Source organism: Triturus cristatus, chromosome 4_1 (genome assembly GCF_964204655.1).
Source record: "Triturus cristatus chromosome 4_1, aTriCri1.1, whole genome shotgun sequence".
Classification (NCBI taxonomy): Eukaryota; Metazoa; Chordata; class Amphibia; order Caudata; family Salamandridae; genus Triturus; species Triturus cristatus.
In genome coordinates, this window is record NC_140585.1 from 416,382,673 (window position 1) to 416,409,073 (window position 26,401).

General features: G+C 48.8%; 1 protein-coding gene across 2 annotated transcripts in view; it reads left to right on the plus strand.

Annotated features, from left to right (window-relative positions):
* POLR3B (RNA polymerase III subunit B) overlaps positions 1–26,401 on the plus strand; it is a 1,087,861-nt gene that overhangs the window by 617,782 nt on the left and 443,678 nt on the right. The window lies entirely within an intron of this gene.

Consider the following 26,401-nt stretch of genomic DNA (forward strand, 5'->3'; position numbering starts at 1 on the left):
GGAACTTCTGAACGGCGCCAAAGTTATTCAAAATAGAATTTTCAGATTTCCTATGGAAACACGGTCCTAACTATAACTATCTACTGGCGACCGCCAGTAGATAATATATCTACACACATATATATATAAATGCATATGCATATATATGCATATATATATGTTCATATGTGTGCGTGTGGAGAGGTGTAGAGGTAGAGAGTAGTAGAGAGTAGAGAGTGAGTAGTAGAGCGTATTAGAGAGTGAGTATTAGAGAGTGAGTATTAGAGAGTAGTAGAGAGAGTGGTAGATTGAGTAGTAGAGAGTGAGTAGTAGAGAGTAGTAGAGTGAGTAGTAGAAAGTAGTAGAGAGTAGTAGAGAGTGAGTAGTAGAGAGTGAGTAGTAGAGAGTGAGTAGTAGAGAGTGAGTAGTAGAGAGAGTGAGTAGAGAGCAAGTAGTAGAGTGTGTATAGTAGAGAGTGAGTAGTAGAAAGTAGTAGAGTGAGAAGTAGGGAGAGTAGTAGAGAGTGAGAAGTAGGGTGGGTAGTAGAGTGAGTAGTAGAGTAGTAGAGAGTGAGTAGTAGAGAGTGAGTAGTAGAGAGTGAGTAGTAGAGAGCGAGTAGTAGAGAGCGAGTAGTAGAGAGCGAGTAGTAGAGAGAGTACGAGTGAGTAGTAGAGAGTAGTAGAGTGAGTAGTAGAGTGAGTAGTAGAGTGAGTAGTAGAGTGAGTAGTAGAGTAGTAAAGAGTCAGTGGTAGAGAGTAGTAGAGTGAGTAGTAGAGTAAGTAGTAGAGAGTGAGTAGTAGAGTAGTTGCGAGTGAGTAGTAGAGTAGTTGCGAGTGAGTAGTAGAGAGTGAGTAGTAGATTAGTAGAGAGTGAGTGGTAGAGAGTGAATAGTAGAGAGTAGTAGAGAGTGAGTAGTAGAGAGTAGTGAGTCAGTGTCAGTCAATCAGTGTCAGTCAGTTTTAGTCAATCAGTGTCAGTGTCAATCAGTCAGTGTCAATCAGTCCGTTTCAGTCAGTCAGTGTAAGCTAGAGCAGCTCTGCTGACCTGGTTCTCTGGCTCTAAAGCAGCTCTGCTGACGTGGTTCACTCTCTCTAAGGCAGCTCTCCTGACCTGGTTTCTCTGGCTCTACAGCAGGTCTGCTGACCTGGTTCCCTGGCTCTAGAGCAGCTCTGCTGACCTAGTTCTCTGGCTCTAAAGCAGCTCTGCTGACCCGGTTCTATGGCTCTAAACCAGTTCTGCTGACCCGGTTCTATGGCTCTAAAGCAGTTATGCTGACATGGTTCTCTAGCTCTAGAGCATCTCTGCTGACCTGGTTCTCTCCCTCTAGAGCAGCTCTGCTGACCTGGTTCTCTCCCTCTAAAGCAGCTCTACTGTCCTGGTTTCTCTGGCTCTACAGCAGCTCTGCTGACCTGGTTCTCTGGCTCTAGAGTAGCTCTGCTGACCTGGTTCTTAGGCTCTACAGACCTGGTTCTCTGGCTCTACAGCAGCTCTGCTGACTTGGTTCTCTGCACTCACGATGCACGCACCCGACTTCGTGAAAATATATTTAAAAATAATATAAATTTATTATAAGTACAAATATATTATTTTTATTAATATCTTAGATAATCTCTTGCCCTAATATGTATATTAAAGACACATACATATAATTTTGGAACATAATTTTTTTTTGCGGGAGTCGCGCACCCAGCGCGCCCCAGCACGTATAGGACGTCACGCGGGACCCGCAACCGCGCAAGCATCTCGTACCGTAATGCGCATGAGTCGCGGACTGGTCGCATACCAATCGCGCACATCACGTAATATTAAATGTATATGATGTAACTGAAAAACACGCAGCCGTCGCACACCGTACACGGATCCTTCACGACTTTTCTAAAATGGCAGCTAGAATGCGCGCACCCACCATGATGTGTACGCTTTGAGTGCGCAACTCCGAAAAAAAAATTGGATTTTTTTTTAAAGAAAGTAATATAAATATATTAAAATAAAAAATGAAAACAAGAAAATTAATCAAAATTTCAGTTTGAATTTTTTCCCATTTTTTTTGCAATTTTCAGAAAAATATATAATGTTATTTAATGCATAAAATTGTTATAAATAAACAGTTAAAGAACTGTAGAAAATCAGTACAAAAAAATAGGTATAACTCCTATCACACTTAGAAATTTGCATTTAAAAAAGCTTTGAAATTCACTGAAAAAACCATAGGTTTCAGAGACGTTATAGTTAGAAATTAGCATTTAAAAAATCTTGGAAATTCACAGAAAAAACCATAGGTTTCAGGGGTGTTATTGTTAGCTGGCCATTTCACTCGTACAAAACCATAGAAATTCCTCCGTTATAGTTAGTTCTGCTAACTAGAACTCGCGCGCCCGCAATGCACTGCTGATGATGTCACATATTGCATCATTCATGACATGTTCAGTGACATCACTGATGACATCTCAAATGACATCTCAAATGACATCACTGATGACATCATCCACGTGACAATCTGATACACCTCATCATACACTAGTAGAAATAACGCTAGTCCAGCCGTTTTGAGTGCACCACCGCCAGGGATTAAAGGTGGGTCTGTTGCTCCGTGATTGTGGAGCTACGTTGAATGCCGGGAGCCTTTTGTTTGGCATGACGAGGGCGCATGGTTTGACTTGCCTTATCAAGGGACATGGTACATTTTGAATAATATTTGAGCAGCAATGACACTGTGATTTAGACTGCAAATACCAGCATGCACTGCTCTAATTATGACACTCACCTGAGTATTATTAAAGAAGATATAAAGCAGTGCGTTTCAAGTCTCGTGAGATTACTTACCTGTTTTTCATGCTGCTGCCTGTGAATAAGGGAATTATTTTCTGAAACGCGTTGGGCATAATTGATTGCTACGGAGGGAACATGCTGACCTTCTGCCATGCTGTGCTTTATTTTCTGTCCCGGCGAGTGTGCTCGTCTTTGTGGACAAAGTGTGGTTATGAATATATATATATATATATATATATATATATATATATATATATATATATATATATATATGTTTTTTAATACAAATTTGTTCACTTTTCGGTGCTATTCAATATTCAAAATAAATGCTAAGTTTTGAGTTACATGACGAAGTGAAATTTATTATGCAATAAGGCTAATGTCTATACTTACCTAAAGCAGCCCTTGATCAAGTCTGTGCTTGCTGACTCTGTTGACTGCTGTTCAGGTGGCAGAAAATACAAGAAATGAAAAGACATTTCTGGCTCTGTAACCCTTTCATCAAGTGATTGATTGATTGATGATGGACTTTCCTTCCTAAAAGGCAATGTGTACCCTAGAGATTACGCTCCTTTCCTCTAGAAAGAATGCAAGTCTTTTGAGATATACTTTGATGAGTTACATCCAGGAAGCTGATTGGTCAGTAATTTGCATGTCTGACAGGATGCCTTTTTAAACAATATGAACCCCAACACTTTTGAGCTAGTGGGCTGGAGATTGTTTAATGTTAACAATAGCAGTTAGCAAGATCCCATGACTGGTGACAACATTGAAATTTCCTTGAAGACACTATTTCCTGAAATCTTATCCAGTGTAGGAGTCTTCTTCCTGTGAAGAAAAAAAACACTATTCTCTACTTCAGCCATTGTGAGTGGTCCCTAATAGAGAGGCAAACGTTTTTAAAAGCACAGGATTTAGTATGGGATTGTTGGAGATGTGTAGAAATTACCATATTTGTGTGGTGTACCCCCAGATGGTGGCCTTGACTGTTTTGTTAGCTATAAAACTATGTGCACTTCACCGCTGCTAACCAGATGTAAAGTGTCTGTTCTCCTCCTTTCAACACGTTGAAATTAGTATACAGCTGACTGGCATATTTAACCTACATAGAAGTCCCTAGTATATGTTGCAAAGAGTACTCGGGCCATTAAAGTTAAATGACACCAGTGGACTACAGTACTTATTTATTGTGCCATCCAACACTGTGGCAGTGCAAACATGACTTGGTTTCAGGCCCACCAGTGTAGCCTGACTGTAGTAGTGAAAAAAAAATACACTTCGACCTGTCATAATGGGAGACATGCCTGTGCTGGCTGAATGGCAAGCTGCAGGAGAGGACAATCCCAGCCAGAGTTCTGCAAGGCACAGAGGGGGCGGCGGCACTCTTAAGGGCCTACAGTGGCAGGCAGAGGCCCAGAAAAATCGCAATTCTTCTGTGGATCACCACATCTATTGGGAGAATGGTCTCCTTTATAGTGATCCTAATGTCCCTTAGGAGCCTGGGTCAACCAGGAGTGTTGGCTGTCCCCCAGTGCTAGCTGTTTTTCTACTGGAGTTGGCTCATGACATACCCTTGGCAGGCAGGTCATTCTGCAGCAGACCAAAGCATTCTATCGCTTGGTAACCCACTTCTATTAACCCCTATAATGAAGGAATAGTGAAATCAAGCTCCCAAGTAGTCCCCACAAGACGTTTTCGTCTGCATCATGAAAGAGGTCACTAAATATTTAGAAACCAGCCAAGAGATCATTAAACTGTGTTAACACCAGAAGTGCCACTCTGGTGGGGACCAACCTGATCAGAAAGCGTGGGTTATGGAGCCTGTGAAGCCCTGAACCCTCCAGGACAGGTGGACGGGGCCCTGAGAGAGGAAGGATGAGGTCACCTACTTTGTGGAAATCCACAAATCCAGAAACTGTTTAAGGGTCCTACATGTCAACAGACTAAAACAACACTTTGAGAGGTCTGAAGTGACAATGCTAAAGGTGAGAGATTGTGCTGAGGAGGAGAGTGAACCCATCCCTATCTTCCAGAGAGCAAGATGGGTCAGAAGAGCAGCAGAGGGACTGTCGCCTGTTACTGGGGCAGCACTGTAAAAAAAAAAAATAATATATATATATATATATGTATATATGTATATGTGTATATATATATATATATATATATATATATATGTATATATATATATATATATATATATATATATATTTAGTCCTGGTACCATAGGCTGCCCCACCGGGTAGGACCCCAGAACTCATGTTCTGTGTGTTATGTTAGTTATATTTATAGAGCACACGGTTACCCTAAGGTGTCCTGGCACTTAGCTCTACAAACAAGAAGAGAGGTTTAAATGGAGGGCTCAGAATACTACTGAGTGCTAAAAAACCAGGTCTTTAACGCCATCCTAAAGGAAAGCAGGTCTGGGGAGGCCCGGATATGGAAAGGAAGTACATTTCATGCCCTGGCAGTGCAGGTGACAAAACTCCTCACTCCCCTGTTGGCTCTTTTGAATTTGGGCACTCATCATCTTTGCTTCTAGGGAGCGCAGTGTTCTGGTGGGGGTGTACCAACTAAAACAATGCCTAAGGTGGTCTTGTCCTACGTCATGCAGAACTTTGAAGGCCAAACAGAGTGATTTGAATCTGACCTATTGTCTTATTGGCAGCCAGTGGAGCTTTCTAAATTCTCTTTTGACTGATGTATATTTTGGGATTCCTGTTAGCGGCCTAGCTGCCGCATTTCGTAGTAATTGAAGTTTATTCAAATGTTGCTGCTGAATGTTCAGATATATGGGCGGTTTAGATAAGATCAGGGAAGTTATCACTATTTGTTGGCTATCAGGAGGCAGTAGATGTAGCATTTTCCTAATCATCCTAAGCGTCTGGAAAGTTGCAGAGATGACTGCGTTCACCTGCTCTCCAAAAGTGAGCTTATTATCAGCTACTACTCCTAAGTTCTTAGCTTTCCTAACTGGAATTGGGAGGGTCCCTAATTCCTCCGGCCACCATCTCGGGGACCAGAAATTAGCTTTGTTTCCAAAGATCATCACTTCGGTTTTGCTCTAATTCAGTTTTAGACAGTTTTTCATCATTCACATATTTACTGACCTCATGCAGTCATGAAATTTCACATCCTTTCTGACTCCTGGCTTGGTAGCAGGGACACCACTATTTGTGTGTCTTCAGCATACGAAGTTAGCTGAAAGCCAAATGTTCTAATCAAGGTGACCAGGGATGAAATATATACGTATACATTAAAAAGAGTGGGGCTAAGAGAGGATCCCTGTGGGACCCCATAAGGAAGTGAAAAAGGTTTGGATGTAAACTTATCTAAGGCCACAGTTTGCTTTCTGTCAGACAGGAATGAACCCAATAGTTTCTAGGCCAACCCCTGAATGCTGCATGCCGACAAACGGTCCATTAGGGGGCCATGATGAGACCGTGTCGAAGGCTGCTGAGAGATTTATCATTATCAAGGCCGCATTACCTCCCTTATCCAGTGCCTCCCTAACTTCTCAAGTGGACTTGATAAGCGCTGATTCTGTACTATAGCCTCCCCTAAAGCTGTAGTGTGTTGAGTCTAAAATATCATTTTCCTGAATGAAGCTTGTAAGTTGTGCGTTCATGGCCCTTTCTACCAATTTTGCAGGGAGAGGGAGCCGAGAGATAGGCCAAAAATTATTGGGGTCTTTTGGGCCAAGGTTAGGTTTTTTCATTAATGGGAAAATGGACGCCGTCTTCCATGCTTTAGGGAAATGGCCGTGGTGAGCAAAATAACAATGGATTAAACCCAGATCTGTGACTGGGGGTGAATGTTTGACAATGTTCAACATTCCGTCCATCATCTTTTTGTGCTGTTGTAAACATGGCATTAAAAATTAGGATAAGAATCTCTGCTAGTGGTTGAAAGGCCAGTTTAATCACTGAATCCGGGCAAGGAACGTGAGGGGAGCAGGATCGGACCGATAAGAATAAAGTACTGTAGGAGCTTTGGCTGCACCTGAGATGGTCTGTAAATCGCTACCGCCACAGGTCACTCTGGTCACTGTTTCTGCCTTTGAAGGGTGATTGAACATGGAAGACATCTGTTTTCTTTTTTTGTAGAAAGAAGGATGCGATTTCTTCGCAAATAGCTTGGCTACTCAGTATTTTTGGCGGACAGGGAGATGCTAATCTAGATACTCTTTTAAAGAGTTCTTTGGTGGAGTGTTTGGCCAATAAGATCTGATTGGCAAAATAGTCATTTTTTCGTTTGGCTCACTATTGTTTTATATGCCGTAAGACTTTTTAAAATATTTAGCCTTTTCTGAACAGTTATAAGTCTTTCTCCAGATTCGTTCTTGACGTTTGCAACTGAGTTTTCGTTCTTGAAGTTTCTTCGAGTACCAGGGAGCGTTTAGGTTTAGTAATTATTTCATGGGCCATGGCTCTACTAGCAGAATCTACCCAGTCAAAGGCCTCCTTTAAATCATTAGGCAAAGGTGCGATAGTGAAAGAAAGAAGGTCTCCTACGGAGGGTCCCTTGTTTTCATTCCAAGCCCTCGATGCGTATGCATTTTTAAGGGCGTTTTGATCTTCCTGCCTTTCTGGAAGGGCCAATTCAACCAGGACGGCTGAGTGGTCTGACCAAGTCAGGGGCAGTACTCCCGAGTAACGTAGGTGGGGGTGATTGGAGAAGTTAGTCAGTGCTGTTAAGGGCATCCCTCAAGGCAACTGAATCCATGTCCCCGGGGATTCCAGATGAAAATTGAAATCCCCAAGTATGGTAAAATGATTAAAGAAGAGCCCATCTTCTACTAAGGAACCTATATCTGTTAAGAACAACTTTTTTGGGCCAGGAGGTCTATAAAGTAAAATATCCTTAAAGGAATGATGGTGAGAGAATAAAAAGCAAAAAGATAGGGCTTCGCAAGAGTCATTAGAGATTGTTTCAAATGCAGCTGTCATAGAGCTGTGATAGATAACCGCTAGCCCGCTCCCCTTCTAACGGGCCTATTTAATGTATGACATGTAAACCCAGGTGACGTAGCTTTGACCAGATCTGGTCTTCGAGATATCGTCAGTCCAAGATTCTGTCACAAAAGCTATTTTTATTTTGTAGTTGCCTGTTGGTTCCGCACATTCCAGTCTATGTTTTACTAGGGATCTGGCGTTTAGAAGGGTGTAGAGTAAGGGTTCGATACCTGACATGACCCCACTAACTAATTTAACAGGAGCTTGGAGGCTTGCTCCAGAGAAATCCATCTTTGCTAGGCATGTCCTGCAGTTGCCGCAAGTAAATTGCATTTGTTTTGGTGCCATGTAAAAAGATACACGTAGGCAGTTTGGATCCTTACCTCCAGAAATCAAGGCCTGAAGCTCGGGCCTGGTGTAGCACTTTATGCGCCTGGATTCGGACTTACCAGATGCAGGGGGGCTGGTGATGAGCGTGGGCGGGCACAGACAGGCTTGCCTTTGTCGCTCCTTCGGCGCACCAGTGGTGTGCCTTACCAGGCTTTAAGTAGGCTCCCATGCAGGGCCAGTCAGGCCGATTGGGCGTGTCAAAGCGCGTTGACAGCACGAGGTAAGAATCGTGGGCAGAGCAATGTGGGCTTTTAACCGGGTTCCAGCAACCTCTGACTCAGGAAGCAGTCTCCCCAGCCTCCTGAATCATACTGGTAAAGAAGAACAGAAAATAAAGGGTGAGCAATTAATAGCATTAAACGATTACAATTGTGGAAAACAAGCCTTTCCAATATGTCTCCCACGGATTAGGAGCCAGGCACCTCCTATTTGCGCAATGTGCTATACAAGGAAACAAAAAGAAGCTAATAGTACCAGGTCCGTGACCTGCTTCCGTCTGATTAAGTGTGGACTAAAGGGACTTCAATTCAGTCGCCATGACTGATGCACGCACCCCATCCCTAGAGCTGATGAGCTCATGGACAGGCTAGGGGCTGTCAGATACCTCAGTTCCTTTGAGTTCTGCCATTTGGGTTGAAGGACACCCCTGACACCTCCCCAAAGATTGGTCAACCTGGTCATGGCTGGGATGGAGAACTTCATTACCACCTACCTGGACAACAATACTATCTTCATTTCCAGCTGGGGTGGCCACCTGTGCCATTTGAAGGAAGTAATTCAGGCCCTGCCAAAGGCATGCCTGACTATCAAGAACAGTAAGTGCCAGATTGGGCAGGCTCTGTAGTATACTTTCGCCACCAAATTGCTGGAGGCCATGCACAACCTTTCCAGACCACGATCCACAGCATCATGGCCTGGGAACCTCCCTAGACATAGAATCAAGTGAGAGCGTTTCTGGGCCTCACTGCATATAACGAGATTTGTCAAGGGGTATGGCACCATTGTTGCCCCCTGACTGAGCTGACTTCCAAGCAGCCTAAGGGAAGACAGGTAGTCAAGGCACATGACTTCAGTAAAGAATTCTTTGTGCAGACCGATGCCTCCGAGCATGGAATTGGAACTGTTCTTTCAGAGCGGATTGGTGAGGGCCTGGAACAACTTGTAGCTACCTGAAGCTTTAATCTGCAGACTGCTACTACCCAAGGAACAAAGGTGGAGTGTAATTGATAGGGAAGCATTTTCAGTGGTCCGAGTACTGAAGAAAGTGAGAGGATACCTGTTTTTGATAGACTTCTTACTGCAAATACATCACCTTGGGAATTTCTCTAGGTGTCCGATTGGATCTGGAAACCTTCAAGCAATTCTCTAATACATCAACAGGTGGCATCGTGATGCTCCGCATCGGGTCCATTATCAGAGCATTAGCTGCGCTCCCTGATGTCAGTTCCATTTTTTCTGCGCCTACCGACATGGATCTGGAGCTCTTCATGTCATTCTCACAGATTTCCCTCAAAGGTTTTCACAAAAGTGTGCATAATGTCTCCCTCTGAGACATCAGGGTTCAAGCCAAGCACTGACACGCAGAATGATTTTTCTCTGGTGCCTCAGCACTAAATTTGACTCTAATTTGTGTGAATGCTGTAAGAAAACAAGTAAAAAGGTTATCCAGGAGCGTGAAGCCAAGTTAGTAGTTGCTGAACTCTGGAAGTCGCAGAAGCTATCCCGAACAAGTTCACAAATGCAAATTTGATCTCGCCGCCGCTCTCGAGATCACTCCCATTAACGGGCTTCATCGAACTCACACAGCTCTGGTAAGTCCAAGAGGTTTCAAAAGAAACACCAAAAGATGAAGCACTGCTCCCCATATCACCGCTCGTAGTCGTGCGACTGGCAAGGGACTTCTAGGCTGCAGAACCGGTCTTCTTCCAGGGAGTCAAAACCGATACTCATTCTGATTCAGCCCCATCACGAATGGACAGCCAGGTTGCAACAGATTGGAAAGCTGACACTGGCCCATGAGAAGATCTTTGGTGCCTCGCCTGATCCTTCTAGAGCACCCTTCAGCACCAGGGATCAGAGGTAGCCTCCATTCGGGTTACTGCTGCTGGATTCTTCAACAACATCACTGTGCCACCTGACCCCCAAGCTGGGTTGAAACCTTCCTAGAACCTGAGTCCACTAAACCCAACTCCACTAACTCCGGGTTCGGCGGCAAGCCTATCGCTAGTCATCCTCCAGGACAGGTTCCACTGACGTTAGTCGCACAAACTCACCCAACAGTGCTCCCGGCACCTCGGCCAATGCCACAGAGTCACCCCACCATCTGTGGTTTATACGTCACCGATGCCAGAAGCAGATCTGATAGTTTTATTGGACTCCAAAGGTCAAGCTCTGACTCCCAGACTTCACCAGTATGACTGGTGAGAGCCTGACACCTATCACTATAATGGGGAGGCCGAGGAAGGTGATTTCCATGAATACTAAGATGATGGTAACTTTTATGTAATGATCTTCAAGATACAAGTAGCCTGGAAACTTCCCCTGATACAGATCTCTCCTCACCCACCCCAGCATCGGCCTCTGAGGAATCTGCCTTCTTTGCGCTGTAGAGGCCCTCGTCTTGACTCCGCACACCCAGTGAAGTGGTCAAATGTACTTAAAGAGGTCCTGAACCAGGGACAACCAAGCCAAGAACCCCTGTCACCTTTCAATAGTGCCTTCGCTGATATCCTGATAGGCACCTGTGCCAAACTAAGGATCTTGCACAATAGTCAATAGACGGGCAACAAGGTGACGCAGACCTGCCGTCGAAGATCTAGACTTTATTCTCCAGCATCCCATTCCAGGGAGTCTAGTCGTTCAAGCCTCTGAGTCGGCTGAACCGCAACACATTTCCTACCGCTTCACCTGACAAGGAATCAAAGTGGATGAAATCCTCTACCAAGAAAGTTTTTTCCTCCACTAGCCTTGCCCTTAGGTCATTTAACACATCATGCCTCCTGGTACGATGATTGCATACACTTTGTAATTAAGTGGTATATATCTTGCCAGCTGTCCTAGAAGAGCATAGTCCAACCCTGCAAGGCCTCATTTTTTACAAACAAGATGCAGTGAAATATTCTATTCCGTCTGGTCTGGACACTACTGAATGACTGGGTAGGGCATTTGGAACCAGCATGGTGCTCAGGTGCCACACTTGGATTTGCTCCATAGGCTTTTCCTACAATCTCCAACAATCTTTAATAAACATGCCCTTCGGCTATCGGCTATTCAGAGCGAAGGCTGACTTGGCCTAGAACCCCTCAAAGAGAGCAAGGCTACCGTCTATTCTCTAGGCTGGTTCAGCTGTTTTCCCAGCAGCCACGCACCTTTTGTGGCTTTGAGAGGAGTTACCAGCAGAGGCCACACAAATATAGACCTCAGCAGCGACACGTCTCCTAGCTCTTGAGTGCGAGGCCAGGGACCGGCTGAAATAAAGATGGACTGGGATACAGCAAAAGTAATTACCAGTGGCTGAGATTAATTCAAGCATTCCACCCTTCTCTTCTTTGTATAGTTTCCGTGTGACATCCTAAGTGGGACAAGTATGTCCAAACATGGGTCCTGTGCACACTGTTCCACTGGAGCCAAGCTATATTCGTCGAAGAAGGGTATGAAACTGGTCCTGAGTTGGTTGTGTTCTGATTCAGGGAAGACCTGGCCTGCCAGTTCGGGCTGGACTCTTCCCATTGGAGCAGGGTCAAGACTGATTTGCATATCGCTGGGTTCAAACTGAGGTGTCCCGGTGTGCAACATGACAATGGTATGGGATATACTCCCATGGAATTAGCAGTGACTGAGATTAATTCAAGAATTGTATCCATCACTTTTTTGTATTCTTCAGGAGATCCGGCCAACAGCGTCTAAGTCCCCAGGGGCAACGTTCTTCCAAGACTTAAATCCCTGCTTCTGTAGATGCCATGAAAACCTTTGTTTTTTTTAGTTTTCCTAAACCTTTTTTTGCTGCAATCACAAGGTCATGGTACACTTATTACATGAAATTAAAGCATTTTGCACGTTATTTGCTGCTTACACACGGTCATGGTACACTTAGTGCAGAAAATCAGAGCATTTTAACACATTTGGCAAGTCCCAGAGGACAATGGACATTTAGGCATCCCCACTCTGTAGGAACAAGGGACCTGTATAGCATGGCAGAGATGAGAAAAAGGCACTGGAGGTAGGGAGAGCCCTATAAGAGAGGAGGCAAGGCCCGGCCAGAGGGGGAAGAAGAACCGGGAGAGGGCAGTTACTGACCAGCACCGGCTGCCGCCGCGGGCAAAGTGCCGGCGGGGAGTGCGGGAGAGGCAGCCCCGCTAGGCCGGGGCCGGGAGTGAAGATATGTTACGAGGGGGCCCCATATGTCAGGAGGACGTGACCTGGCATGCATCAGATCCCAAAACTCAGATAGAAGGGTCTGACATCTCGAGGCGTCCTCTAGCCAGTGAGTGAACTTGGGCGCTGGTCTACGACCCCAACACATAGCCACCCTGCGAGGGCCAGTAACATAGCAGCCAATCGGCGAGTGGCATCTGGGCAAAACTTATAAATCACAACAGGCACAGCAGAGGGTCGGGGGCGACCTGGGTAGAGGTGATCTCGGAGATGGCGGCGCAGACTTCTAGCCAGAAGGCCGACACGCCAGGGCACAGCCATGCGAGGTGTGTGAAATCCGCTGCGGGGGCAGAACTGCGCATGCAATTATCATTAGTTATGAGTCCCGCTTTATGCAGCTGAACGGGGGAGCGGTAAATCCTGTGTAAGTATTTGAAATCTATAAGGCGGAGATGATAGTTAGGGGACAGTTTCTTAGTCTGGTTACAGCAGTAAAGCCAGTTGGCTTGGGGAATGTCCACACGAGTTCCACGCCCCATGTCACCCATGCACGCTTGGTGGATATGGAGGAGGTCGACAGTGTTAAAGCATATAGTTTAGTCACCAGGTTGCGGGGAGCAGGGGATGTGCATATGAAGTCAAGAGCGAGCAGCGTGGGCGGAGGCCGAGGGAATGTTGGGTGGATCTACCTGCAAATGGCGCGAAGCTGATAAAAAAGCAGAGTGTTCATCGGAACAGAGGAGGCCAGGAGAGAATAGAATCTGTACCCGGGGTATAGATCCGCCAGTGTCATCAAACCCAGACGTTGGTTGCAAGGGAGGGAAGGCAGGATGATGCAAAATTGGCATGTGTTTAGCTGAAAGCGCGGGAACGTTAGAAAGACGGCACAACCCCTGCCAGGCCCAGCACAGGGTCTCGACTGTGTCAACCTCACCGCGGGGACGGCCAGCCGGTGGACAGGGGCCAAGGGGTCGCAAGGTTGGCTTCGACAGTGACGTGCGGCTGGTATGGAGCGGGGTGGACCCAAAAATGTAAAACTAGCCTGAGCGCTTGAGGCGTACAGTTTGAAATCCGGAGCGCCCATGCCGCCTATGGACATAGGAAGGGTGAGAATATTACAGGCAATCCGGGGCTGCGTGCCGGCCCAGACGAGGGATATGATCAGGGAGCGAAGCTGACGGAAGAAGTGAGCAGTAAGAGGAATGGGTACATTAAAAAAAAAGATAAAAACATTTCGGGAGCACCCCCATCTTGGCAATGGCGATGCGGCCCGCAAGGGACAGTGGGAGACGATTCCAATGAGGAATTTTGGATTCGAGCCAGTCCACCATACGTCCAAAGTTTGCCCTCCAAAGGTCGTCTAAGTCCCTCCTAAGCCAAATTCCCAGGTAGCGGGTGAGGCCGGACGTCCACATGAAAGGGAAATCAGGTGTGAATGGCGGAGTTGCGTCAGTAAGAGGGAACAGTATTGACTTGCTCCAGGTTACCTGTATGCCCGACAGTCCACCAAACCGTATGATTTCTCACACAGGGGACTGAGGTTATCTTGAGGATGGCGGACATACAACGTTACATCATCCGCATACATGGAAACAAGGAGAGAGCGGGTCGAAAAACCGACGCCCCTCTGAGTGTGATGTTGCCGGAGCCGGGCAGCGAGGGGCTCCATCGCGACAGCGAAGAGCATGGGAGAGAGGGGACTGCCTTGCCGGGTGCCACGCTTAATCGCTATGGGGTCCGTCACCTGACCATTAATCCTGAGGCAGGCTGAGGGATGAGCATAAAGTAGGGAAATTTTACGAATAAAGTTGGTGCTGAAGCCCAGGCGTGGCAAGAGAAAGGGCCACTTCAGTGTGATGAATGCCTTTGTGGCATTGAGGAGAGCCGCCACAGCAGGGAGACCGGGATTGATTTGGTGGGGAACCAAGAAGATCGTCCTAAGATTGTGGGGGGTGGCCCGACCCGGAATAAAACCTGTTTGATCAGGGAGAGCGATGAGAGCCATAAGGGTGCAGACGAGAGGCCAATAGTCTAGCAAATACCTTGTTGTCGATATTGATTAACGAGAGGGGACGGTAGGAATCCCGAAGTTCTGCGGGTTTGTCCGGCTTGAGTAGTAACATTAGTATGGCCTCCCGGAGGGAGGGGGGGGAAAGAGCCTTGGTCAAAGGATTCATTATACATGGCGGCCAGGAGTGGCACTAGAAGCGGCGCAAACGTCTTCTAGAAAGAGGCAGGGAGGCTGTCAAGACCTGGAGCCTTATCCCCAGGCAGGCTATTTATGGCGGCAAGGATCTCCGCCTTGGAGAAGGGCTCGTCCAAAAATTTGCGGTGGTGGTCCTCGAGCCAGACTACTGAGATGGTATCAAAGTATTGTTTGAGCGCCTCGCGCGCAAGGCGGGGTGGCACGGTGGAGTAGAGCTGGGAGTGGTAGTCCGTAAAACGGGCCTGAATTTCAATTGGGGAGGTGGTCCTGAATGGGCCGCCATGCCGAAGGGCTGTGACATATGAAGCGGCACGAGGGGGGCGTAGGAGGTTAGCCAGGGTTTTACCCGGCCGGTCGCTTTCTCCAAAGCGACACGCCTGGGTGCCCCTACCTTGGAAGGAGAGCTCCCTGTTCGCCTCCTCAGCAAACTCAGTGTGCTTGACACGTAAATTCGCAAGAGTCTCCGGATGGGGTGATGCCGCATGCTGAGCATCGAGAGTCTTAATTTCAGTTTCCAATTTATCCAGCGAGGAGCGAATGGAACGAAGGACCCCAGCTTGTTTCGAGATCCATTCGCCCCGGATCACAGTCTTTTTAATTTTTATTTTTTCTAACTCTTTTTATTAACAGTCATCGACTTCAGACAGAGAATAGGGCACATTACAATAATGCAAATACTTCAATCAGGCACATACAAAGTTAGCAATGACATAGCAGTGTGTACACAATGGGACAAATTAAGGAGAATGCATGTCATCCGGGGCTAGTTGCACTGGTGGGGTACAAATGTTGCCTCTGTATTGATTCCAGGGCCCCCATATCCTGGACCACTTTCCGGGGCATCCTCGGGCTACATAAACAGTCTTTTCATGAAACATGCACCAGTCCATGTTGGTCTTCCAATCTTTCGGCGTTGGAGGGGTGGCTGCCCCCCAGGCCTGGGCTATGTTTCTTTTAGCCACCATAAAACCAAGTGTGGTCCATTGTGTTTGGCTTGCGTTCAGGACAGTGGGTTGCCATATGTTGAGCAAACACCTACGTGCCTCTGGGATCAAGGGGATCCCCAAGACATTCCCCACCACTCCATGAATCTCCCTCCAGTAGGACTGGATGCATGCGCATTTCCAGATGATATGCAGGAACGTGCCCAGCTGACCACACCGCCTACGACAGTCTCCCTTCTGCGCCCTTCCCATCAATACTAGTCTAGGTCCCGTCATGTATATTCTGTGTAGGATTTTAAGTTGGACCAGTCTCAGTCTTGCAGGGATAGCCACCACCCTGGGAGATGATGCAGCCTCCTGCCAGTCTTCATCGTCTAGTTCAATACCGTCTGCCATCCATTTTTGTCGGAGCTGTGTGAGTGGGTACTCCATTTTATGTATTAACTTATTGTAAATCAAAGTGATAGACCTCTCAGGGAGATGCCCATCCAATATCCTACTTTCCAGTGGAGAGGACTCAGGGGGGAGGTACCCCTGGGGAAGGCTGAGCGCAGGGCATGTCGTATTTGTAGCGAAAGTGTTCTGAGTCGGCTAGGAAGCAAATGTTTTAATGTCACCCTTTTCCCACATTTCCTGGACGCGGGAGATACTGATCATGTCCCACTTATCGAAACCCTTTGTCTGCGATAGGTGTCCCAGCTTCGCGGATTCCCACAAGGGAGTGGCCAATGTCAATTTACCCTCCCAACCCAAGGATCTGGTGGCGGTGTGCCAGACGGTTATCGAGTGTCCGGTGGGGCCAGTCAGTGCAGGTCGAGGTGGTTTGGAATATAGTGTTCTATAATAGTTCCCACCCGGGAGCAGCAACCTGTCAATTCGATAGCCAGGATCCTCAGGGGTTCCATAGGTGCCATGGTTGATGTCTGCCAGGGGGGCAGCCCAGTAATATTTCTTATTGTCAGGAAGGGCAATACCTCCGTCATGCAATTTCAGAGTCAGTTTGCTGAGAGCTATGCGCGGCGGTCCATTCCACAGAAGCTCCCTCTGGAGTCGTTCAATTTCTTTAAAATAGGCGGGGGGACTGCTTCTAGTGAGTTTTGCAGGGCATAGAGGAAGTGGGGGAGGGACATCATTTTGAAAAGAGCGGCCCTCCCCAAGAGGGACAATGGGAGAGTTCTCCAACTGGCGATGTCTCGCTGCAGACGGTGGAGAGGAGGTAGGAGATTATTGTTATATCGGAGTATAGGGTTCAAGGATACGAATATCCCTAAGTATTTATATCCCGATGTACTAATTTGGATTGGGCAGTTGGAGGGCAAGGCAGGCACTCCCCCATAAAGAGGATACAAATGAGATTTAGTCCAATTAATTTTGAATCCGGAGTATCTCCCAAACACCGCCAAAATGTCCAATAAGACAATTAAAGATTTCCGGGGGTTAGTAAGGTAGAGTAGGATGTCATCGGCGTAGAGTAATATCCGATCTTCCCAGTCAGCCAACCAGCAGACTCCTCGGATCATTAGATCCTGTTGGATCCAGGCCACGAGTGGCTCTAGTGCTAGGGCAAATAAAAGGGGGAAAGCGGACAACCCTGACGGGTGCCCCGGCTCAGAGTGAAGGTGTCCTATTGCTTATCATTGACGACAACCTTCGCCATTGTTGCAGCGTATAGGAGGTGGACCAATCCGATGAATTCTTGACCGAATCCCAGTTTCTGGAGTACAGCGAAGAGATAAGGCCACTCCACCATATCAAACGCCATAGTAGCGTCTAAGGAAACCAAGACTGCTGGTTCGCGTATCGTATCTGCTCTGCCGAGCACCCCGTGGACACGGCGAAGGTTTAATGCCGTATTTCGGCGTTAGATAAAGCCAGATTGATCTGGGTGTATGAGAGTTGATATGACTAACTAGGCGATTAGTTAGAACCTTTGCAAGGATTTTCGGCTAAGCATTGAGAAGAGAAATGGGCCGATATGATGCACAGTCAGTTTTTGGTTTGCCTTCTTTATGGATTACGACGATATTAGCTATGCGTTGATCTAGCGGAAGTTCCCCCAACTCCCTGCTTTCCTCAAACATGGCTTTAAGGTAAACTGATATTTTGTCTGGGCAAAGTTTATATAGTTCTATGGGTATCCCATTGGGGCCAGAGGCCTTTCCAGACTGAAGCGACCTGATGACCTGGGCAATTTCATCAGTGGTCAGAGAACTATCCAGTAGCTGCTTATCCGTCGAGGTGAGGCTGGGCAGGGTAATGTCGCTTAGTAGTTCGGTGGAATCTGCTTCGGCATAGGACGTCCCCGCCCTATAAACCACTTTGAAATGTGCGGCGAATTGAGAAGCTATGTCTTGGGTTTCTACTATGTTAGCGTTAAGGTCGTCATGGAGGACCGGGACCAGTCTATTTGACCATTCTTGCTTATCCAGCCAAGCTATCAATTTTCCTGCCTTGTCTCCCAAGTCATAAATTCTACCAAGCCTTTCCTGTCCCAAAGTTCGAGCTGCCTCTGAGACAAGGGTTTTATATTCAGACTGCTTAAGCTGCAGTAGGTGGAGCGTCTCTGGAGAATCTCGTTTCACTAGCTCCCCCTCAAGTTGAAGGTTGTCGGTTTCTATGCCAGACACTGCTTTCTGTTGCTCTCGTTTGTTGCCCGATATTAAGGACAGGGCTTCCCCTCTGATCACCATTTTAAAGGCCTCCCAGAGTGTTTGGCTAGAGGTCACGGTGCCCACATTTTCTGTGAAGTAGCTATCTGTTGCGACTAGGAGATCTTTCAGAATTTTGGGGGTACGAAGATGCCAAGGGTTGATGGGGGCGATACGACCCACCCGTGTGTGGTCTAGAAGAAAGTGTGCCCATAGCGGTGAGTGATCGGATATGCCTCCAGCTAAGTGGCGGACCTCCTGGATGTGTGATGCTTGAGAACTGGGAATCAGGATGTAATCGAGATGGGAAAAACTGTGGTGGGCTCCAGAATGGAATGTGTATTGCTTTGTTTCGGGGTTTAACGTGCACTGCACCAGGTATCTATTAATCCCATGGCCTCAAGGAGGTCTGGCAATCCAAGAGAAGAGGGCTCCAACTCACGAGGGGGATATCTGTCAAGTTCCCCCGAACACACTGAATTAAAGTCGCCCCCCATCACAAACAGACCCTCCGGCAGCGAGAGAATTGTAGTACGAAGGTCTTGGAACGTAGTCGATTGGAGGCCAGATGGGATATAAATAGAGAAAAGTGTGAGGGTCTGACCCTTCCAGGAGCCAGATACACCCACATAACGACCCCTGTCATCAGTCCAAGTGGAGTCAACGCCAAGAGGGAACGCGTTCCTAACCATAATGCCTACCCCTCTGGAGCCAGTCGTGAACCCTGCATGCGCCGCTAGTTTGTAACCGTACCGGTTCATTACCCTACAGGAGTGACCCATGAGGTGAGTTTCTTGAAGGAGCACAACATCCGGGCCTTGCTTCCTGATATATTGCAGGACTACACTCCGTTTAATTTTATCCCCCAGCCCGTTGACATTCCAGCTCAATATTTTAATACTTTTCCCCCAGTGTGTGTGCATTAAAACCGTAGTGAGTCTTTTGTGCCTTCGCTGTGCCTGTAGTTATGCGTCGATGGAAAAAGGCAACAATAACAAAACCCCCCCCTTGCAAACCCCCTGCCAACAACCCCGCTTCCCTGCCCTCTGGACTTAGAACTGCCCATTACAAACTGGCAGAGTGCCTGTCACCCAATTGCTAATACTAGAAAATGACTAAAGGTAGAAAATAGGAGGAAAGCCAACACTCCATCTCCCAGCCCCCTAACCCCAAATTGCAAGTCAATTGTCCCCATTAGGTCCATGTTAAGATTCACTGGTGCGTTACTGAGCGTGGTGAGTTTATATCTCTCTGTGGGGCCCCTTGGACCCCGTTACCTGATTGTGATCATGTGGACGATAAGGGCTCCCATCAATTCTCACTCTTGGTCCGGCAACTCTTGGTCTTCGCCCCCGCTCCTCTCGCCGGGGCCGCAGATGTTTCGATTGTCCAGCCAGTCAGAAGCCACATCCGGATTATCAAAAAACCATGCCCTACCCCCAGCTTCAACACAGAGACGAGCCAGGAACATCATGGCGTATTTAAGTCCCTTGTCACTGAGTTTCTTCTTGACTGCCCTGAATGTTCTACGTTGTCTCTGCACAATTTGTGTAAAGTCAGGGAAAAAGGAGAGGGTGGCATTCTCATAACGCAAGGGGGGTGCAGACCGTGCATACTGCAGAATAGCGTCCCTGTAATTTAGGACACGAGCTATCAAGGTGCGCAGAGGTGCGGCGGGCTTAGGTCGCACACCTGGGACTCTGTGTGCGCGTTCTATGGTGAAGAATTTCCCCAGTCCCTTAGGTGTGAGGTGGTTAAGGATGAGGTCTTCAACGAACAGGTCAGGTGCTGGTCCCTCTGATTTATCGGGCACTCCCAAAATGCGGATGTTGTTGCGTCTAGACCGTCCTTCATAATCATCCAGTTTACGTTCGGCCGTCTCACAGAAGGATTTAAGATCCCTCACTTGGAGCTGAGACACATCACCCGTCAAACTGGCTGTCTTTATGTCCAGGGATTTGACTTTCTCATTAATTTTCGTAAGATCGGCCCGAATGAGGTTCACTTCAATGGAGATAGTGTCCATTTTGTGTTCTAGAGATGATTTAATCCCTTCGATGGCAGCCATGACGTCCTGCAATGTCAGGTCTGAGGAGGGACTCACGGTATCTTCAACCACCTTTGGAATATGACACAGGTCCATCGGCGAGCCCTTGGGTAGTTTGTAGCGGTCCAGTTTATTTGTTTGGATCTGCCTCGTGTTCTCGGGGCCCCTGGCAGAGCACCTAACTGTTTCTGGTTTGCCAGCCATTGTTCCTCCGCGCCCCTAGACACTCCGGCTACATCTGGATTAAGTCCTTTGCCACGGGCAGGAACAGCAAAGATGGGGAGACCTCTGTGATTGTGCTGGCCGTGTAGTCGCAGGTATCAGGGTCTGTTGTAGGCACAGGAGGTATGCCTGCACTATGTGTCGCTATCTGGCTGGTGTACTATACTCTTATCCTCTGAAAGCCACTTTTCCACTGTGGCAGCCGTGCAAACCAGGGTTGGTGATATACGGATCCAGGGAGGCAGCCCCAGCACACAGTGGGGGACCCTCAGCAGGGACGTGGGAGCAACAGTAATCGTTCACTCACCCGATGCCACGGCCTCCCTTAATTGCTACACTGCAGCAGCCGCGTATCCAGATAGACAATTCCAGTGATGCCCAATTCTCGTGGAGGGCTCTGCTATTGCTGCCGTATACTGGTGTCTCGGAACAGCGCTGCGAGATCAGCCGTAGGAAAGTCAACAGGAGCGCGCAGGCAATGAGGCAATCTAATCCCAGCCTCCGAGCACTCCCCGCCGACAGACCCCGCTGGAACGCAAAAGCGCAGCAAAGAGCAGTCTGCACTCACACTGCGGGACGGTCAGTAGAGCACCGGTTCTACCGGGCCGCTGCCCCGGCCTCCGGCGTATATGTCAGCGGGAGTTGCCACCCCCACACTCTATCTTAGGGAAGGGGGGGAGTCCCACCACACCGTTATTAGTGTGGTCGATGGTACAGCACCAGGATGTGACAAAGTCACCAGCCCTGCAGGTTTACGCCGACCGGCGACGTCCGGGCAGCCGGCCCCTCTCCACATCGCGCCGGCAGCCTCACCACTCCAGCTCCCGGATTGCAAAAGCTGTCAAGGCCCAAGTAGACGGAGCTTCTTATCTCCGGTTCCGAGCGCCGCTTAGGGGTCGGATTCACATCATACGGCACCGCTTGCTTTCCGCTGCGATTCAGGGACCAGTAGAGGCAGGATTAAGGACAGGATGTTCGGGTCCGGGAGACGGCTTCGACGGAGCCGAGGTCTCAGGTGGCCATCTTGGTCCGACGCTTGGCCACTCCCCGGATCACAGTCTTGAAGCCTTCCCAGAGGGTGGACGCGGAGTCTGCGGAGCTGACGTTTAGATCAAAGTAGTTGGTGATCGCAGTTTGAATCTCGTCGCAGAAGACGGGATCCCGGAGAGCGTTTGGGGGAAGCCGCCATGTGAAAGCACGCCATTGGCAAAACAGGGGGGGCGCAGGCAGAGCTGAACAGGTGCGTGGTCAGAAAAGGTGCGTGCTAGGTGAGTCATGTAGGAAATCCATGAGAGAACGTCAGGAGAGGCAACCCAGAGATCGATGCGGGACTAGCAGCCGCGAGAACCAGTGACGCAGGTACCCTCACGGGCCTCGGGCCGGAGGTGACGCCAAACATCGACTTATCAGTAAGTATGGACTGCAATAGGGCAGCAGAGTGAGGGTGGGAGGTATGGGGACCAGAGCGGTCGGAAGCTGCGGAGAGCGCGACATTGAAATAGCACCCCCAAAGAATGGCAGCATGTCCCAGAGAAGAGATAAGATGCCAGACCTGAGAGAAGAAGTCAGGGTCGTCTGAGTTGGGTCCATACATAGCCGCGACCGTCATGGGATGGGAGAACAAGGTGTATCACGTAATGCCCGTCCGGGTCAGTGAGCACCTGAGTGGTGTGCCATGGGAGCCCCCGTCTGATCAAGATGGAAACTCCCCTGGAGTAGGCGGAATAAAAAGAGGTATGTATTTCGCCCCAGTGGCGTGACTGTAGTCTGGCGGATGATGCGGGTAGCAGATGAGTTACTTTTAGGAGGCAAATGTCTACTTTGTGCTGGTGAAGGTGTGAATTGATGAGCCTGGCTTTACGGTGATCATTGAGACCACAAATGTTCCAGGTCAAGCAGATGGTATCAGTCATGAGAGTGGATGCAAGGAGGGTAAATGAAGTGCAGGGCAAGGGACCCGCGAGCGGGACGAGCCTTCATGATTGCCCGGGCGGGGCAAGGCAGATAGGAAACAGAGCAGGGCGAGCATGTGTGATGCAGAACGGGACCACCGGTGATCTGCGGCCATGAACAGCCAGGTCATAGGAACTTGCGCTAGGGGTCGGACAGCACCGTGGGAAGGACTAGCGTGCGCAAGAGCGGGGAGAAGGACGTGTACCAGCAGGCTACCCCAAAGGGGCCCATTAGTGTGATGAGGAATTCTAGCAGCAAAAGAACAAAAAGAGAAAGGAAACATGCAAAGCACAATGAGGCTATAAAACACCCTGGAAATCCCCCCACTCCCACCCAGAACAATCCCCCATAGAAAGCGCCAGCCAGCACCCCGTGATGGGGAGTGCCACAACAGAGCAGGTACAGTCAATAACTTGCCAAAGAGACCTCCCCCCGCCCTGCCAGCCCACCCCCCCAACCTGAGCAACAGTCCCAGAAAAAGCTCCAACCCCCCACCCACGCCAACCCCCCAAAAAGGCTGAGAACCCACCCCTGCCCACCCCAGGAACCCACAACTAGGAAAGAAGGGGACAACATCAGATAAGGGAATTATCCCGTGGGTGCATGGCGGAGCCTGGCATACACCCCTGCAGTGTAGCAGGGTGGCTAAGCAAAGAGGCCACAGATCACATACTGAGGGAAAGAGCTCAAGAGTCACTGCTCCATTCAGTCATTATCGCTGAGGCGATCAGAGGAGACGAGATGTGACCCAGATGGTGATGAGCGGGCCGATTTGTCCAGCTAGAGCTTTGGGATCAGGGAACACCAGTGTTTTTGCGCCCTGCCGGACTCTCAACTTTGCCGATAGGCCAGCGAATAAGAGACCTCGTGCTTTTGTAAGCTCTGTTTTGCAGGGAGAAATTCAGAGAGGGCGGCCTGGACGGTGAGGGTATAGTCCGGGTAGAAGGACAGAGAGTTTCCTTGGTGGTTAATTTTACCCAGGTCCTGTGCTGCCCGGAGGATGGCGTCCCGGTCTCTGAAGTTTAGAATCTTTGCAATGAAGGACCGGGGTGGTAGGCTGGGAGCCGGGCGCGGGCCAAGAGAGCGGTGTGCACGTTTGACGATGAAAAGGGAGGAGAGAACGCCACCAAAAAGTTCTTTGATTAGTTGCTCCACAAAGTCCTCCATGTTGGAGATATTGGTGGACTCCGGCACACCCATAATATGGAGGTTGCTCCGACGGGAGCGCGCCTCCAAGTCCTCTTTTTTATTCCAGATGATCTCAAGGAGTTTGTCCATCTGCAGACGTTTCTGATGGTCGATGTCAGAGACCCAGGACTCAACGTGGAGGAAGCGGGTGTCATGAGAGTCTCTCGGGATTTAACCGAGTCCTGTCGGGGCGAAAGTTGATCCAGTTGAGCCGCAATCCCAGTGACCGTCGATTTAATGTCGAGCATGATGGCCTTCATGTCGTCGTCACGGGCTGGGGGTACATCCAAGGAGGTCGCACTGTCACCTCCATCCACACCAGCGCCATCTTGGCGAGTCACTCTGTGCTGGTCAAAGGCCATTTTGGGTTGCTTGGGGTCCGTTCTCCCCATGACGGACAGCCTAGTCCAAAGAGGCGGGGGGAAGAGGCGGTTAGCGAGGACAGCGGCAGGGTGCCGCAGCTAGCGAGCCCCCACAACACAGCAGGTGTGGTTTGTCGAGGAAGAACCGCTGAAGGTCACTGCAGTGGGAGCCGCCGCAGTCAGCCCCAGCCAAGCCTCAGCCGAGGAGCGCAGCCCACGAGGAGTACAAGATGGAGGCGAAGAGATGCTGGAGCAGCCCGCAACAAGGACCAGAGGTGGAGCTGGAGGGATGCCCTCGAGGGCCAAGAGGACAGCAGACGCCGAGCCCACCCCGCCGGACCAGCAGTGGCGAGATAGGTCCAGAGGCCCTGGAGGGAGAGCGGTGCAGGAAGAGACACAGCTAGGCCTACACAGACAGGGAAGTAGTGGAAAGACGGGACAACCCGGTAAGAGGCCCCCGATGGCGGAGTGAGAGGCCCCCGATGGCGGAGTGAGCTAAAGAATGATGATGGATTAAACCCAGATCAGTTGACTGGGGGTGAGTGCTTGCAATGTTCAACACTCCGTCCATCATCCCCTTTGGTTTTGCTTTGTTCGCGCGTAAGTTGGCAGGGCGTGCCCAGACGTGGGTCCCTTGCTCACTTTGCCACTGGTTTCAAGCTAGCCTGGCTGATGATGGCTGATTAGCCAGAAACCGATCCCAGGATGCTTGTTTATGGTCCAGGTAAGACATGGCTTGGCAGTTCGGGCTGGACTGTTCCCATGAGGCACAGGGTCAGACTGATTTTCATATGGCCATGTCGAACTGGGGTGGCGAAGTAAGCTAAAGGATGATGATGGATTAAACCCCGATCAGTTGACCCCTTTGGTTTTGCTCATTTGGACTAGTGGCAGACCCCTAGACCACCCAGAGCTAATGGTCATGATGGATGCGTTGTTGCTGGGTTGAGGAGGTCATCTTGGAGAGGTGGAAATCAGAGAACTCTGGTCTTTGCCAGAGGCTCTGCTTCACATCAACATGTTGGAGTTGCGAGCAATTCATTTGGCAAATAAAGCATTCATCCCAACAATCAAGAGGAACGGTATAGGTGCTCACAGTCAACACAAGCACCATGTGGTACTGCAACAAATAGGGAGGTGTGTGGTCCTGGGCTGTATGCTAGGATGCTCTACGTCTCTGGAAGTGGCTGAATGCACTGGGCATATCCCTGATCACCCAACACTTGGCAACATTTTTAAATGCCTGGGCAGACAAACTCAGCATACATTGCATAATGGACCATGAATAGCAGTTTCACTCAGCGATAGCACAGGGCATCATCCACTAATGGGGAGAACCCTGGCTAGATCCATTTGCCACCAAATAGAACGCGCAGTGTCAAAGTTTTTTGTGTATTGGAGTTCCCAAGTAAGTCCTCCCTCCGAGATGCCATCTGCCAACACTGAGGGACAGGACTCCTATATGCCTTTCTGCCCCTCTCTCTCCTACCCAGAGTGCTGAAAAAGATCAAGAGAGATCGGACCCAAGTCATCCTAGTGTCACAGGACAAGGCGAGGAGAGTGTGGTACCCTGAACTTCTGGCCAGCAGCACAAGTCCTCTGATCCGGATAACTCTTTGGAAGGACCTTCTGTTGCAGCAGCAGGACCATGTGCTACAGCTGAACCGGCACAATCTACACTTTCATTCATGGAGATTTAACAATGATAGCTGATGGCTTTCGATCTTCTTCTCAAAGTGATTGGTGTCATCTTGGAAGCTAGGGTCCATCCGCAAAGTCTGTTGCTGAAGCCTGGGAAAGGTTTGTTGCTTGGTGTTCTACTGGATACATCCAGCCCCTGAATGCACAGTTATCAGATGGTCTATTCTTTGTTCTGCTTTTCATAAGCCCAGGAAAGCCTTTCTGTGGCAACAGTTAAAGGCTACCTTTTGACTTTCCTTTGTTTGCCTGATCAGCCTTCGCTCTTCAAATCTTCTGTTGTGATGCAGTTTTTGAAGGGGCTGGACCCTATGTTCCTACCTACACCATTTGTGATGCCATATTAAGACCTTAAATTTTGTTATCACTTAATGTACGACCTTTTTGAATCCATACACAATTGTCCTCCTTTCCTGCTCACTGTAAAAATGACATCCTCATGTTATCAATCAGTTGAGTAAGTAAACTCCAGGCCTTGTCCGTGGTTCCTCTGCATCCATACTTCTTCCAGGACACATTGGTTCTCTGGGCAAAAGTTGCTTTTGTGCCAAAGATATATATGACCCTCCAGGAAGGTCAATCCATCACCTTACCAGCTTTTTATGCTCCACCTCACCTCTCTGAGGAGCAGCTCCATTATCTTGATCCCAAGAGAGCATTGAGTTTTTC